We start from the raw sequence: 16,902 nt of genomic DNA, 5'->3' as shown, positions 1-16,902 counted from the left end.
GACTTTGGAATGCTAATACAGAGGTAAATAGGTGCAGCTTATCATTACTCCTACTGTAAGACACAATGGAGCAGATCCTTCTTGTAACAGGAATTAAGAGCAATACATAAGGAGTGGTATAACACACTGGTAAACACAGCCACTCTTTTCCCTCCCAGATATATTTCTTCTTATAAGACTTTTAGTCGGTTTGCACAGGTGTCTGAAATGGTTCAGATGTGCAGTACAATCTAAAACAACCATATTTGTTGCAATTCCGATATATGTATCGAATGTGACAATAGTGTCTGCACTAGTCAGCAGTTGCTTCTAGGCATGACTTGGGCTAAATGATTCTTTTAACACTTACAGTATTGGTGACATAGGTAGCTGCCATTAGCTGTAGACTGGCTCAAATATGTTTTTTTTAAAGTTAGAACTCATGTGTACAAATATGTAGCTGGAATTACAAAATATTTTTAGGTTTATTGGATTTTCTGCTTTATATACATGTATTTTGGAACTGGTAGTGTGAAATCTGAATGCACAGATGAAACTTCAATTTAATGGTAGTTACCAAAGAAAAAATTGAAAAACAGCTCTAGTATTCAAATACATAAAGAAACAACTGAGTGCTCAGTTAAAATTTCTCTCAAAGCCAATTCAAATCTAAAGAAACATGTAAAACACAGAACGAAAGCAAAATTTAATGTTCATAATGGGAAACTGTGTGACACGAATTGACACATTACACTCACTGGAGACATTGCTCTGATTCATGTCTTGATTTACCTGCCGGAGAATCAGTTATAACAACACAGTCTGTGAAAATAATATGATAAAAATATGTAGCAACTTATCTTCAAAAAAGCATAGAATTACTACTATTTACAAATAATGTGTATTCTGAATCATCATCAAATAATTCATTTTCATCATCTGGAGATTCGTCAAGCACTTTGTAAATATTTTCTCAAATGTTTCTCCTCTTCACTGCACATTTTCAACAGAAAATCAACACAAAAGCAAGCAAAATGCATGAAACTGAGAAAACTCAAACATCAGCTAGTGCCTATGAAATAAGAGACAACAGAGGTTTAAAAAACAACTAATTTTTACTGCTACTACCAACACAATCACAGCGGAAGCTACGGAGTCTGCAGACTGACAAACACTTGTGGGAACCATAAAGATACATTCTATGCTGTGGAATATTCAGCGTAACTGGTGTGACGTAATATTACGTCCCCCACACATTCTCATTTCCTGCAAGAGCCGTAATACTCACATTACGTCAGACGCATGCTAAGTTTTAACAGAACATGGACCTTCAAATAACTGCCATCTGCATTGAAAGAAAGAAAGACCTTAGTGTCACATTGCCATGCATACGATTAGGGGTGGAGCATTAATTCAACAGCATAGGGATAGAACAACACAATCAGCCATGAGTTTTTTGAAGAATCTATTCTAGCATTTACCTTAGATGCTTCAGGATAGTCAGACAAAGATTTGAATCCTGTGCTCCCAAATAATGGAGTAGTACAATGTGCTCCTCAGTTAGTACCTTCCTTACAGGTTGCTGGAGTTTACTGAGCTGACAGTTTGACTCTATTACCTTACTTTCCTTATAACTTAACAAGCTACTGTCCCCACCTGTTGTAGGCCAAGTAAAGATATGTTATATACTATCTATGTTTATCCCTTATCTGGTCATAACTGAGTGACAGGCTCTCCATAGTGTTCATTTGTTTCAAAGGCTTCATTGTGGGTTTTCTTGCAGCCTTATACAAGGTTGGTTGGTTGGTTGATTTTGAGGAAGGAGACCAGACAGCGTGGTCATCGGTCTCATCGGATTAGGGAAGGATTGGGAAGGAAGTCGGCCATGCCCTTTCAGAGGAACCATCCCGGCATTTGCCTGGAGTGATTTAGGGAAATCACGGAAAACCTAAATCAGGATGGCCGGACGCGGGATTGAACCGTCGTCCTCCCGAATGCGAGTCCAGTGTTTAACCACTGCGCCACCCCGCTCGGTCTTACACAAGGATTTGCAAATTTAAGTAGCTTGTTCTTGTGTTATGAATTGGACTTCACAGCTAATTCCATGAGCCGCAGACACTGAACCACATCCCAGTCTCACAATAACAAAATACTGATGGCAATGATTAGCCATAAGCCCAAAGACCAGGTTCACCAAACGAAAACACTGCTACACCAGTTTCCCAAAACATTTGCCCCTTGACACTAACAAGGATGTATTTTGCTCTTGAAATTACTCCAGAAATAATTTGGGAAGTTAGTGGACAGTTACAGTTACTCTTTTCATGCTTTGTACAAATTCATTTTTGTCCTGAAAACATGACTTCATTCTTTACTATCCAGCTATGCCTAACATAGAAGCTATCTCGAGTCGCATTAGCATTCATTTCATTCAGATTCTTCCAGGGCATTTAGAACTATTGTAATTATCATAATTATCAAGAAGCTGCCACTGTACTTGAACTTTACCACCCTCCAACAATCTGAACTGCAGTTTATTTTGCACCTAAAGAAGAATTTCAGCTTTTGGGAAACTGAACTCTATCATAGAGGAAATAGAAACATACAATGGGAGGAAATTTCACCTAAGGGAAAAAGAATTTTCTTTTCTGGACAATAGCATGGAGACAGAAATTTGACAGGGAATAGAAGTAGGTCCCATGAAAAGCACTTTGTCTAATACCATGAGAGAAAACCATTTGCATTCCCTTCAAAGATGGTGCTGTACAAACCATACCCTACTGCAATACTAATACGAGGGGAATAAAGTGACAACAGAGTCTGGACCAGATGTGGACCAGGTAGCACCTGTTTCCAGGCATAGGTTGGAAATTATGGAGAAGCTACTATGGGGATGACGTAGAAAAGATATTGGTCAAATACAGTGTGAATAAACTGGCAGATAAAGTACCGTAGTTGGTCAATACATATTGGAAGATACCTATGTAACATCTAACCCTACTTGCTGTCACAATGATCTACTGATGACGACGATGATACTGGGTGTTGTGTGATGTTTCATTTGAGTTAAGATCATTTCCATAAATGGAAAATGACATTAAGAGGGAAAATGTAATTGTGGATTCCTTGAGCAAGGAACGAGGATATGGCTTTTGTTTGGGTATTTATTAAGTTTGCCTTGCACACGATGACCTGGGAACATTTTCATGGATAAGGGTAATAGAATTATGACTAGAACAATTATTTTATGGTAAAACATTCAACCAAATGAAAGAAAAATTTCTCTCTCTGCAGCAGATTGCATTACAATAATGAAAGATTCATTACAGAAAACCTGCAAAACTTCCAGAAAGTGAATTTAATACAAGTGAAAAATTTTCTCAATATTTTACTTCTGAGTACCAGTACAAATGCTTGTAATTAGGCACAGTTGCATGGAGAAAAGTGCTGTTATGCTATGCAACAAATTTTCAACCTCTGAACCATTATTACCTCTAACCACAATTATGCAACTCCATCTGTTCATTATTTATGTAACAAACAGAAGGGCATGGTTTAAGAGTCAGGCCATTCAGGATTATATTTCGAACTTTCCCATTGTGACAGTAAAACCATCTCAGTCTTTTTGGCGTCACGTGTGGCAGTAATAGTAAATCGTTCTCCAGAAATTGACTTAAAAGTATCAGTTAGCTGTTTATATTGTAGCGAAATTGTTCGTAAAGGTGTCAGACTTTGTTCTGTGAGACAAATTTGGTGTCATACAAAATGTATTGCAGACGTAAATTTGGAAAACTCGGACTGTAATTGCGGCGTAGTGACTTGTAACGGACGCCGAGCCGCAACAGAAATGGTATATTCTGGTGTTGAAGATTGTGTAGCGAGTGCATTGCAGCGTGATCTTGAACTTAGCAAAAAATACGCATCAGTGCTTCTCAACATGCTTAAGTATATCTCAAGCAGTTCTCATTGTAACGGCATACTAACAGAAACTAGCCGTGACTTTGAAATACCTAAAAAGTTCCGCTCCAAATCTGGTGAAACAGTGTACAAAGTACCGTTGCAGAATCGTTTTGATGCCTTGTATCCAGGCACAAACACGATAGGCCGCGAAACGTGTGAACTAAACAAACATTCACAAGAAAAGTGCATAAACACAATTTCTGAGTGCAATGAAACACAAGACTGTTACACAACTGTACAGACTGATGTAAACACAGCAGGCCTAGCGGAAGAAACGTGTGAAGTGAACAAATTCAGAATTGATAAATGCATTATCGGAAGAACGAAGACGAAAAAGTGTTATAAACGTACAAAAGTAACAGTTTACTCTGATAACCATGGACGAAATCTTGCAGAAATATTGCGTGCTGAACACAATGTGATAGCGTGTGGATATGTTAAACCAGGGGCTCCTATACAGGAAGTAGCTAAAAACATTGAGCAAGACAGATTACAAAACAAAAATCGGCGCATTGTACTGATTGCGGGCGCAAACGATGTGTATAGGAATGAACTGGCAACTGCAGTCCGCAACCTAAAGAAAACTCTTCATGCTACCGAAAAGGACACAGTGATAGTAACAGGAATACCTCATAGGCATGATCTCATACCTAATTCTTGCGTAAATTTAGAAATTAAAAAAGCAAACAGGCAATTCCAGAAAATCTGTAAAGCCTACTCAAATGCCTATTTTCTCAGTGTGAATTTTCTTCAGAGATGCAGCTACACAAATCATGGAATGCACCTAAACAGAAGAGGCAAAAGACTGCTCAGTGAAAAAATCAGTGAAACTTTAGACAAACTCAACATGCAAGACGACTTTTTAACTGAAACTGTTATGCCACTGGACTTTCATGCAGAAAGCAATGATGACCAAAACACACATTCAAAGGAGGTTACAGCAGAATTAGCCGCCATCCCAGGCTATCCCAATAGCAAAAACGATGAAAACTCAACACTAGTAGAAGTAATAGTAACATCAACAAAAATAGAGGCAGAAACACCAGCACAACTGCCACCAGTGTCACTAAAAGCAGCAGTACCAGAAACAGCAGACACAGCACCGTCAGCAGCAGCACAATCAACAGAAGCAGTACAGACAACAGGAGCAGCAGCAGTTCCAACATCAGCAGTGGCAGAAAAGTACACAACCTCACATGGAGCAACAAGCAGACGGAAGAGAGTGCCTCCCTCCCATCTGCAAGATTTTTTAGTCACAAGCATGATGAAAAAGAAACCTCCAAGATAAGTAACATTAAATCTCTAACAGTGCTTCACCAAAACATTCAGAGTATAAAAAGCAAAGTGCAACAGCTAGAAGTTGAGTTACAATCCTTAGACAGTCCAGTTATCTGCATCACAGAGTACTGGTGCAAAGTCAATGAAATTCAATACATAAATTTGCCCTCATATGTACTAGCTTGTTCTTATTGCAGAAACTCAATGAAAGGTGGAGGATCATGTATTTTTGTTAAGAGTGGTATTTCATTTAAAGTCAGGAATGATATTATCCTACTAAGTGTAGACAAGCATTTTGAAGTGTCAGCAGTAGAGATACCAGCTGTAGATATGCCCAAAAAACTAATTGTACTATGTGTATACCATTCTCCCAGTGGTGATTTAGAAACATTCTTTTCAAAACTTATGCAAAGCCTAGAACAAGTGTCATCCCTGAAAAGTAATATACTCTTGTGTGGTGACTTAAACATTAACACAGCTAAGGCAGATGAAACCAGTAACACTTTTCTGAATATTCTGAATAGTTTTGGCATGTCCTCTTTAGTTAATTGTGCAACAAGAATAACCAAACACTCAACATCTACCATTGACCATGTAGCTACAGATATAGGTGGGGAAAACTGTGTCATAACTGTCAAAAATCTTGGACTGTCAGATCATTTATGCCAAATCATAAAAGTAAAAGCTTCTGTAGAAAAACCAGTAAACCTCCACATGTTTAAAAGAGTCTACTCAGACGCAGCAATACAAAAATTTTGCTTACAATTAAGACATGAAAGATGGGAAGAAGTATATTCAGAAAATAATGTGAATCAGAAATTCTCCAAATTCATGTCGGAGTTTAAGATAATATTCGAAGAAGCCTTCCCCAAAGCACTAAGTTCTACTGGAACATCCACCAAAAATAAGTGGATTACCACAGGAATTAGAAAATCTGCCCAAACTTTTAAATACCTAAACTCTATAAAAAACAACAACAGTGATCCAGATTTTCTTCATTACTACAGAAACTACAAAAAAATCTATAGGAAGGTGCTCAATGTTGCAAAAAAAAAGGCCAATGATAGACTAATAAATCTAGCTAAAAATAAAAGTAAAGCTACATGGACTATAGTGAAACAAGAGACAGGAACAGCAACACAAAGGCAAATAAACACCCAAATCAGGAACAAAGAAAACCTAACAAGTACCCCAAAAGAACTAGCAAACTTTGTTAATTCTTACTTTAGTAGTATAGCTACAAAGTTACAGGAAAATTTTTCAAAATCTCATAATCCACGAACACGGGAATATACATCAAATTCAATGGTATTGCTACCCACTACTGAGGAAGAAGTATGTAATGTGGTAAGGAAATTAAAGAGCAAAAATTCAGCAGGTTTAGATGAAATTCCAATGTCTGTGCTGAAAAAATGCATAAATAGTATCAAAGCCCCCCTAACCAATATCATAAATGAATCTTTCAAAGCCGGTTGTTTCCCTGATTATCTGAAACATGCAAAAATTTTACCTCTACACAAAAATGATGATGTAGAAAACATTGAGAACTACAGGCCAATTGCCCTACTGTCATCATTTTCCAAAATAATAGAGTCCATAATGAAGAACAGACTTATGAGCTATCTAAACAAATACAACCTTCTTTCAAATGACCAATTTGGTTTCAGACCAGGCAGAGATACAGAAATGGCAATAGCACATTTCACTAAAGTGGTTCTAGAAGCACTGGATGAAGGCAACTATGTATCTGGCATATTCCTTGACCTGTCAAAGGCCTTTGATACAGTTGACCACCAGAATCTATTACTTAAGTTAGAAGCACTAGGAGTAAGAGGGGTAATCAACAAATGGTTCCATTCATACCTTAAAAATAGAGTACAGTGGGTAGAGATCTCGCATGTCTCCAGTAGATCAAAGTTCATAGAAAAACACCTGTCAGATCCACAGCATATTAATATTGGGGTCCCTCAGGGAAGTGTGCTGGGTCCGGTGTTGTTCTTGATTTATATAAATGACTTTCCACAATATATCCGACATGGAGAGAAGATATTGTTTGCCGATGACAGCAATATTATAATCACCAGTGAGACATCAGCACAAATGTTGGAAAATTGTAATGAATCACTGAAAGATGTCTACAAATGGTCTACAGAGAATAACGTGACCTTAAATATTAAGAAAACAAATAGCATACGCTTTAGAATAAACAGAAAAAACAGTCCCCTAAAGTTAAAGCTACATAACACCTCTGTAGACGAAGTGCCCACCACAAAATTCCTAGGGTTGCATATTGACAGCCAGCTTAGGTGGAGTGAACATGTTAAAAAACTCACAAAAAAGATATCTACAACGTGTTACGCACTTAGAGTTCTCTCCTCAGTATGCAGCGATGAATGTCTAAGAACTGTATATTTTAGCTATGTACATTCAGTCATAAGCTATGGGATAATTTTCTGGGGAAATAATGTACTCAACTTACAAACAGTTTTTAAAGTGCAGAAGAGAGCAGTGAGAATTATAACTAAAAGTAGTAAGTGGGCTCACTGCAGAGAACTATTCAAAATACTTGGTATTCTAACTGTTCCCTGTTTATTTATGTTCCACACTATAGTATATATAAAGAAAAATATAGTGAATTATAGTACAAACAGCATTTTACACAGCTATAGCACAAGAACAAGCCACTGCCTTCATCTAGATAGGAGAAACAAGCATAAGACCCAAAAAAGTTTCTTGTATCAGGGTGTAAAATTGTATTACAAGCTGCCACAGGAAATCAAAGAAATTAACAGCATGTACTGTTTCAGAAAAACTCTTAAACTGTATTTTCAGGAACACTGTTTTTACACAGTAAGTGAATATTTAAATGTTTGAATGTAATTTAAGTGACATAATGACATTGTATTGTATATTCTGTAAATGTATAACAAGCTGCACAGGACATCAAAGAAATTAACAACATGTACTGTTACAGAAAACCCTTAAACTATATTTTCAGGAACACTGTTTCTAAACAATAAGTGAATATTTAATTGTTTGAATGTAATTTAAGTGATAAATGTCATTGTATTTGTATACTCTGTAAATGCATATAAAAGTGTCAATGTATCTGCAAAAATCACTGTATCCAAACTGACAACATCCATACATTGCAAAATGTCTACGGATGGCTAATCAAATAAATAAATAAATAAATAAATCCATTATACCAGTTATATGGCACAGGGTTGATCAAAATACAGTCTAAGATGTATGATACAAAATTACATTATATGTGAAACTATACACAAGTCTATACACATGTACAGTCAAATAAAAGTTAAATTCATATGATGTCAGTAACGTAATGATTTTAGCATGCCTTCCAATCCTTCCCCATTACACAGGCCAAATATGGAAAAACTTTTTTGCCGAAAATACCTGATTCTTATGTTATTTAGGGTGTGAAATCAAAATATGATACTTAAAAAACTGTATCACCCATCATGTCTTCATATTTTACAGTTAAATTTATTAAATTACACAATTTTTTAAAGAATTTAACAGCTTTTATATAGTTAAAATCATTTAAAAAGGAGGTGTAATGAATGTAGATGACATTGGTAGCACTGCTGAAAAACATTTGCTGGCAAGAAAGGTCTATTATATTTTCGTGTTAACAGATGGTGTTTTGTTTACTGTCAACCTAACCTAACTTTCCTGTTTTCTGTACATGTGCTCAGTACAATGTCTAATCGTGGTTGTAAAAACTCTGCTGACAGGTTTGTTATATTTGGGGTGAATTTGTGTTTAAAAAACACAAAAGAAGCATTACAGGCTTTGTGATAAAGGTTTATCTATAATACTTTGGATCTAAACATGGTGATCAAGATAAATATTGAGTGCCACATAGGGTATGTTATGTGTGTTTTGAAAACCTGAGAAAATGGTCCAAAAAGGAGAAAAAAGCCTTTAGATGTGCTGTTTCTATGTTATGGAGGGAGTCAAGAAATCTTTCCGATGATTGCTACTTTTGCAGTGTTGATATTACTGGTCATAATTTGAAAAACAAGAAAGTAATGAGCTATCCTAACATTCCATCTGCCATCCGACCAGCAGGGCATGGTGTAGATTTGCCGGTTCCTGAACCACCAGATGATTTAAATTCTATTCCAACTGAAGTACTTTATGATGTAGAATTTGATTTAGATGAACCAGATGATGATGAATTCCTTTGTAATACAGAAAGTGTAGAGCCCAAATTGTTTACTCAGACTGAGCTTAATGATTTGGTTAAGGATCTGGGCTTAACGAAAGAAAAAGCTGAATTGCTTGGCTCTAGATTAAAAGAAAAGAACTTATTCTCAGTTGGAACCAGCATATACATGTACAGAAAGAGAGAGCAACAATTTTCCAAGTTTTTTCAAGAAGAAGATGATTTACTGTAGTGCTCAGACATCCACGGTCTGATGAATGAGTTTGGTATTGAATACAAAAAGGGAGACTGGAGGCTGTATACTGATTCATTCAAAAGTAGTTTAAAGGCTGTTTTATTAGATAATGTTAACATGTATGCATCTATACCTGTTGGAAATTCTGTACATATGAAAGAAAGCTATGAAAACCAACAAATAGTGCTAAATAAAATAGGCTATTCTGCTCATGGTTGGATGTTATGTGATATGCATGCACCTTGGTCAGTAAGGTGGCTTTACCAAATTTCCACGTTTCTTGTGTGAATGGGACAGTAGGGCTAGGGATCAACACTGGTGCAGAAAGAACTGGCCTGTGAGGGAGTCTTTAAAACCTGGTGAGAAGAGCATTTTACGCTAAATCTTGTAGATCCAAAAAAAACATACTCCTACCACCTCAACATATAAAGTTAGGCCTAATGAAGCAGTTTGTAAAGGCTTTGCCTAATGATGGACCATGTTTTAAGTATCTCTGCCAAAAGTTTGCACATGTTTCAGAAGCTAAACTAAAAGGAGGCATCTTTGTCGGACCTGACATTAGAAAATTGATGTCTGATGTTAACTTTGAATCCACAACAACCTTAAATGAGAAAGAAGCATGGGTATCATTCAAGCAAGTCATTACAGAGTTCTCAGGACATGAAAAAGAGCCAGAATATGCTTCTATTATAGCTACATTGTTAAAGAAGTTTAAAACTTTATGATGTTTAATGAAACTGAAAGTTCACTTTTTGAACAGTCACCTTGATTACTTCCCGGCCAATATGGGAGATGTTAGTTAGGAGCAAGGAGAGCATTTTCACCAGGACATTAAAGTGATGGAAAAACACTACCAAGGCCGCTGGAACACCAACATAATGGAGGACTACTGTTGGTCAATTCACCGAGATGTTCAGCAAGTGACTCACCATAGAAAAAACTACACAAGAAGCTTTAAAGGAAAAAAAAAAAAAAAAAAAAAAAAAAAAAACCAGAAAGAAAATATAAACCAGTTCCGGCTGACAAGTGAAACCTCTAACACATATCATTGTTTTAAGTAGCTTACTATAAATACAAACCATGCTTATGTTGTAACAAAGCGTTTCATTAATTTCCCTCTTTATCATATAGCCCAGGATTTTTATACTATATAATAAAAAGCATATTGCTCGAAAACTATGAGTGATACAAAAAAACTAAGGCCAGATTTGGATCCAGTTCATAAAAATCTATAAAGATCAGCTATCAAATTAAAAAAAAAATTTTAAAAAAAAATTCTTCGTTAACTTTGTCATCTATCAGAAATGATGAATCACAAGCTCTTCACAGAGAATGAGATGATTAGCTTATGGAAATGAAGACAGATTGATTATTCATTATAATTACTGAATACACATTTTTAAGTATAGAAGGTTTTTTTTTTTAAAAAATGAGTATCTATTATTAATTTATTAAATTTTTAATATGTAATACAATTCATGACAGGAGTGTGGAAGTCTACAAGAATTATCAAATATAACGTCAGTCAGTTTTAGAGGTTTATAAATAACTGTATTCATCAACTGTATTTTCTCCTTTGAGTTATATCTTTGTAGTTAATTCTGTTCTCCTTTTGTCACATGACTGTGGATAGAACCAATAGACGAAAATGTACTGAAATTGTTAAAAATGTAAATTTCAATTTGGAAAAACTCTTTGTATAGTGCAGATAAGATCCCTAACTTAAGAAGTTGTTTTCCGTTATAAGTTATGGCCTTTTCCTGGATCATGGTTACAATTTCCACATTCTGTACAATTAAGATGCCGGCCAAGTAGTGGAGAGGAAACTTTAAGGTTTGATTAGTACAATTCTCTAATACTTCTGCAATTTATTTCTTTTTCTGTCAATATAAGCTTACCTTTAGGTCCATAAAGTACAATTAATGAAATTATTAATGTAGTTCATCCTATTTCCATGCTGATTTTAAGATTAAAAGTTTGTCATTGAGACTGATTTTTATGTTAATTTTTCTTGTTGCTAGGTTGCAACATACATTAATAGAATGCCTTAAGAAATTTTTTTGTATGTGTACCAAGCAACACAATAAATGTAATTGAAAATAATCCAGTTTCAAATAATTACAAAGTTATTTTCTTTCCTCTCTTGAAAAATATTTTTGGTAAGGGCTGTCATCCTCAGTTGCTCAAGGAATAAGTTATAGACATTGTTATGAATTTATTGCACAATTTTTAAAATGTTTTAATATAAAATAATATAAAATTTGAGTTAAATATATAATTTACTGTTTAGGGCATGTTAAAACCCAACCAAAGTCAATAAAGAAGAACAGATACAATGTCACAGTATTTACAGCTCTAAAAATTATGTAATCATGAACAGAAACTTATACTTAGAGAAAATCGAACAAACTTTATGTAAATTACATGAAATGAAAACACAATTATAATTAACTTAGTTCTTAAATATTTTCTGTGATCAAGTAATAAATAATATTAATATCGTGAAGTAATCAAAACCTTCCTAAGTAAATAAAATTTTGACAGTGTCAAAACTGTGGACACAAAAACTCTTTATATCCTGGCTGGGAACAGAATCAGGAGTGGTTTTTGTGCTCACCTCTGGACAAACTGCTGACATCAAGATGATGTAAACACACCATTAGTTCCAACAAGATTTGACTCTGATGAGGATGTCAACAACAACAGCCACAACGACGCCCTGTAGCTGCCTGACAAACATGACCATAATTCGGGCCATGAACCATCATAATGCTGGGGGTGCTGAAGATTCTTCTATGATCTATGTGATATCACCACCATGGTCTCTGGAGTGCCTGATGTCCAGAGCAGAGTGCTTCATATCAAGTGAGGTATACACCAGCGCTAGGCAACTCTTAGTCACTGTGATCCTTACCTTGCTTAGATCGCTAAACTGGCTGGACTGCACTTACATTCTGCAACTCTTCTGAATACTATACACTTGGCATTATACACACACTTTAGTCAGATTTCCCTTTTGGACCCAAGTTCACAATGCTGCTTACAATCTGTTACAGGCTTCTATTTTGATTATGCTGAACATTGTGTGCCAGTAAATTTCATTGTGACCAGAAAACAAACTATGCTCAATTAATTCAGTCTAAGTAACTGAAAAATGTTAACTACTGAAAGTGTTACGCTCATGAATAAAGAGTTAGCTGCAAAACTGAGTCATTTCAATCACAAAATCAATTATTATTTGTGCCATCCGGAATAAAAGAAACATAACTCCAGGAGAACCCTGTACAGGAGTAAACAAATCTTAATTATTTTAATACAAACTGTTTTTATGTCATTGTTTCCCACTTTTCTGCTTCCATGGTGTTACACAATATGCAGTTGCATCATTGGCCTGTTTTCTTTCTACTTTCATATGTGAGGGTCTTCCTTCCTTGTTGTGGGGGTTCTACAGTTGTTGCTACATCCTGCATCTGTTGCCAAATGCGTCAATCTTGCCATTATTCCTCATCCTCTCTCACTCCTCTTCTCTCCATTGCTTCTTGGATACCACTTGGCCACATTTCTCATGGTCTTCTACTTCTAATTCTTCCCAAGTGGTTGTCATGAAAGAACTCTCTTGAGCCATTTCTTTGACACACCAAAGCCATCCTAGCTGTCTTTCATCTATTTTATCCATAATACTGTAATGATTCTGTGTGCTTTCTCTTACTTCCTCATTTCTTACATGGCCAAGTCACAACATACTACAGGCTCTTCTCAAATGGCTCATTTCTAAAGCTCAAAGTTCCTTTTGTATTTCTTTCTGTGAGTTCCCAGCACTCACTCCCCTAGTTTGTTACTGGTTCTGGATTTGTTTCAATGAATTTTAACCTTTAAACTCATTTTTGAGGACCAAAGTACAAGATTTAATTTCTGGATAGCCGCTCTTTCCTGCCTGATACGTTGTTGGCTATCTCTGTCACATCTTCCATCATATGATAGGCTACTACCCATGTACTTAAGCTGTTTACATACTTTAATAAGACGTCCATCAATATACAGGTTACTTCCCTCTTCTCTGCAACACAGATATTCCATCTTCTGAAAATTAATTTTCAAATCCCATCTTTTATACTCCCCTAACAATTTCCTAAGCATGTAAGATATATCTTCATCATTATTTGCAACAACAACATGATCATCAGCACAGAAAAGTGTGTACATAAGCTGGTTCCCAACTTCAATCACCACACCCATGCACTTTCTACATGACAGATTCAGTGCCTTCTGCACATGCATCTTAAAGACAGTGGGAGACAGACAGCATTCTTGCTTCCAGTCCTTTAGTTATTCCAAAGCCCTCTCTAGAAATTTCTTTCTCTACTTCAATGACACATTCTGCTGACTTGTAGAAGTTTATGATACTTTTTTCAAAAGTTTTGCCAGTTCCCCCGACCACAGCATCTCGAACAACAGCTTTCGTGGCTTTTTCACATACTTTCTTAAGATCTTTGAAAACCAAATGAATGCTTGGATTCCTTTCCAATCTCTTCTCCATGATGTGTCTAAGGGTAAAGATGTTATCTACACATGATCTACCTCTTCTAAGGCCACTTTGTTCTTCCAGTTCGTTTACAAACTTCTCCATTTTGCATTTTAAAATCCTCCCATACAGCCTGCTAATTGCACTTGTGACAGTTATGCTGTGGTAATTGCTACAGACTTTCTTGCTTCCTTTTTTATGTACAGGGCTTCGGTGTGCTAAATTCCATTCTGCTGGAATTTCCTTCCCATCCTACATAATTTATTATATAACTTGCTTAGATAGTCATACAGGATGCTTGAGCCACATCTCACAAATTCTACTGGTGCATTTCCAGGCCCTGGTGATTTCCCAATTTCCATATGTGCAGCCGCCTTCTGTACCTTTTCTGCAGTCATCATCTCTACCTGTTCACCCTCCTGGTTATCATCATCATCTCTAACTTCATGAGGTATCACTCACTTATATGAAGTTCTCTAATAACAACAATTTCCTTTTCTGATCTTAATCACTGAAAATTTCTACTGATTTGATTTTTTCCTTCAGATTGTTGCTGCTCTTTTCGAGTGTTTGATAATACATTTTTACATTCTTCACCAACTACTGTAGCTTATTTTTCTTATAACCTGAATAGCAGTAACCTTGTTTCTGATAAAAAAGACTATCATTAATAAACAAACTAGAGGAATTAAACAAACTAGAGGAAAATTAGTTTTGGTAAAATTTTCTATTCCTCCTTGCTGTGTGACATGGGCTTGCAACTTGGCAATATGGAACAACTACACTCACTCTCATAAATTAAGGATAATTGCAGAATGTGGTGCCACACAATGTGGCACTACACAAAACTGGTGCTAGCAGCATCGGCACATAGGGAACACACATGACACAGATCTGTAAGTCCACGGTATTAGTGATAAGTTGAGAAAACTGTCCCAAAACACATGTGATACAAAACGCCACTGTTTCCTGTGCATGTACCCCGACATCAATATGGGATATGATCACCATGCACACGTACACAGGCTGCACAACGGGTTGGCATACTCTGGATCAGGTGGTTGAGCAGCTGCTGGGGTATAGCCTGCCATTCTTGCACCAGTGCTTGTCAGAGCTCCTGAAGTGTCGTAGGGGTTTTAAGACGTGCAGCAATACGTCGACCGAGAGCATCCCAGACGTGTTCGATGTGGTTCAGGTCTGGAGAACAGGCAGGCCACCCCATTCGCCTGATATCTTCTGTTTCAAAGTACTCCTCCACGGTGGCAGCTTGGTGGGGCTGTGCATTATCATCCATCAGGAGGAAGTTGGGACGCACTGCACCCCTGAAAAGGCAGACATACTGGTGCAAAATGATGTCCCGATACAACTGACGTGTTACAGTTCCTCTGTCAAAGGACATGCAGGAGTGTACGTGCACCGATCATAATACCACCCCATACCATCAAACTATGATCTCCATGCAGGTCCCTTTCAAGCCTTTCAAGGACATTAAGGGATTGGTATCTGATTCCTGGTTCATGCCAGATGAAAACCCGGCGAGAATCACTGTTCAGACTATACCTGGACTCGTCCATGAACATAACCTGGGACCACTGGTCCAATGACCATGTACTGTGTTCTTGACACCAGGCTTTATGGGCTCTCCTGTGACCAGGGGTCAGTGGAATGCACCTTGCAGGTCTCCGGGCGAATAAAACATGTCTGTTCAGTCATCTGTAGACTGTGTGACTGGAGACAACTGTTCCAGTGGCTGCGGTAAGGTCCCGAGCAAGGCTACCTGCAGTACTCCGTGGCTGTCTGGCAGGCACTGATGGTGAGATATCAGTCTTCTTGTGGTGTTGTACACTGTGGACGTCCTGTACTGTAGCGCCTGGACACATTTCCTGACTGCTGGAATCATTACCATAATCTTGAGATCACACATTGTGGCACACAGAGGGCCTGTGCTACAACCTGCTGTGTTTGACCAGCCTCCAGTCACCCTAGTATTCTACCCTTCATGACGTCATCAATATGTGTTTTTTGAGCCATTTTCAACTCACAGTCACCATTAGCACATCTGAAAATGTCTGCACACTTACTTGCTGCACCGTACTCTGACATGCACCAACACACCTCTGCATATGTGGACTGCTGCAAGCGCCACCGTGCAATGACTGCAGGTCAAATTCACTGCATGGTCATGAGGTGATTTAAACCCACAAACTGCCAACCAGAGCGTTGTTTCATCATATATCAGCATTATCCTTAATTTATAAGCACGAGTGTAATTCCTCTACAACATTCTCAACACACCATCTATCTTTACAGAGAATATCTTTCTATGTTCATGCTACTGTGGGGGAGACAAGATTACAGTTCAACTCCTGATATGAAGACTGGAACTTTTTGTCCAAAGTACTTCTCCTGATTGATTCACCAATTTTTATGTGCAGCTTTGGGTTCTCAATGCATCGAGTATTCGTTAACATGTTACAACAGAGTGGCAACTTTATTCCAGAAAAAATGTCCCTCGAAATTCCACATTTTTCTGAAGCGATGTAGGTAAAAAGTTCTACTTTGATGTGAAATATGAGTTCTCATGTCATTTATTAGTGACAATTTATAGTTCAATTAGGATTGAAAAACATGTGTAAATGTAATCAGATCTTTTTTATTTTTTAAGAAATGTAATAAAGCTGAGAGCTGTTACAAATTTATTGCAGAAAATTTAAAATGTTTTAACACAAATAA

At 36.9% G+C, this 16,902-nt stretch overlaps 1 protein-coding gene across 2 annotated transcripts in view; it reads right to left on the bottom strand.

Moving 5' to 3' along the window:
- The window catches only part of LOC124595311 (heparan sulfate glucosamine 3-O-sulfotransferase 6), a 149,096-nt gene that overhangs the window by 55,747 nt on the left and 76,447 nt on the right, over positions 1-16,902 (bottom strand). The window lies entirely within an intron of this gene.

This window comes from Schistocerca americana, chromosome 2 (assembly GCF_021461395.2).
Source record: "Schistocerca americana isolate TAMUIC-IGC-003095 chromosome 2, iqSchAmer2.1, whole genome shotgun sequence".
NCBI classification, from domain to species: domain Eukaryota; kingdom Metazoa; phylum Arthropoda; class Insecta; order Orthoptera; family Acrididae; genus Schistocerca; species Schistocerca americana.
This window is presented reverse-complemented; position numbering and strand designations above follow the sequence as displayed.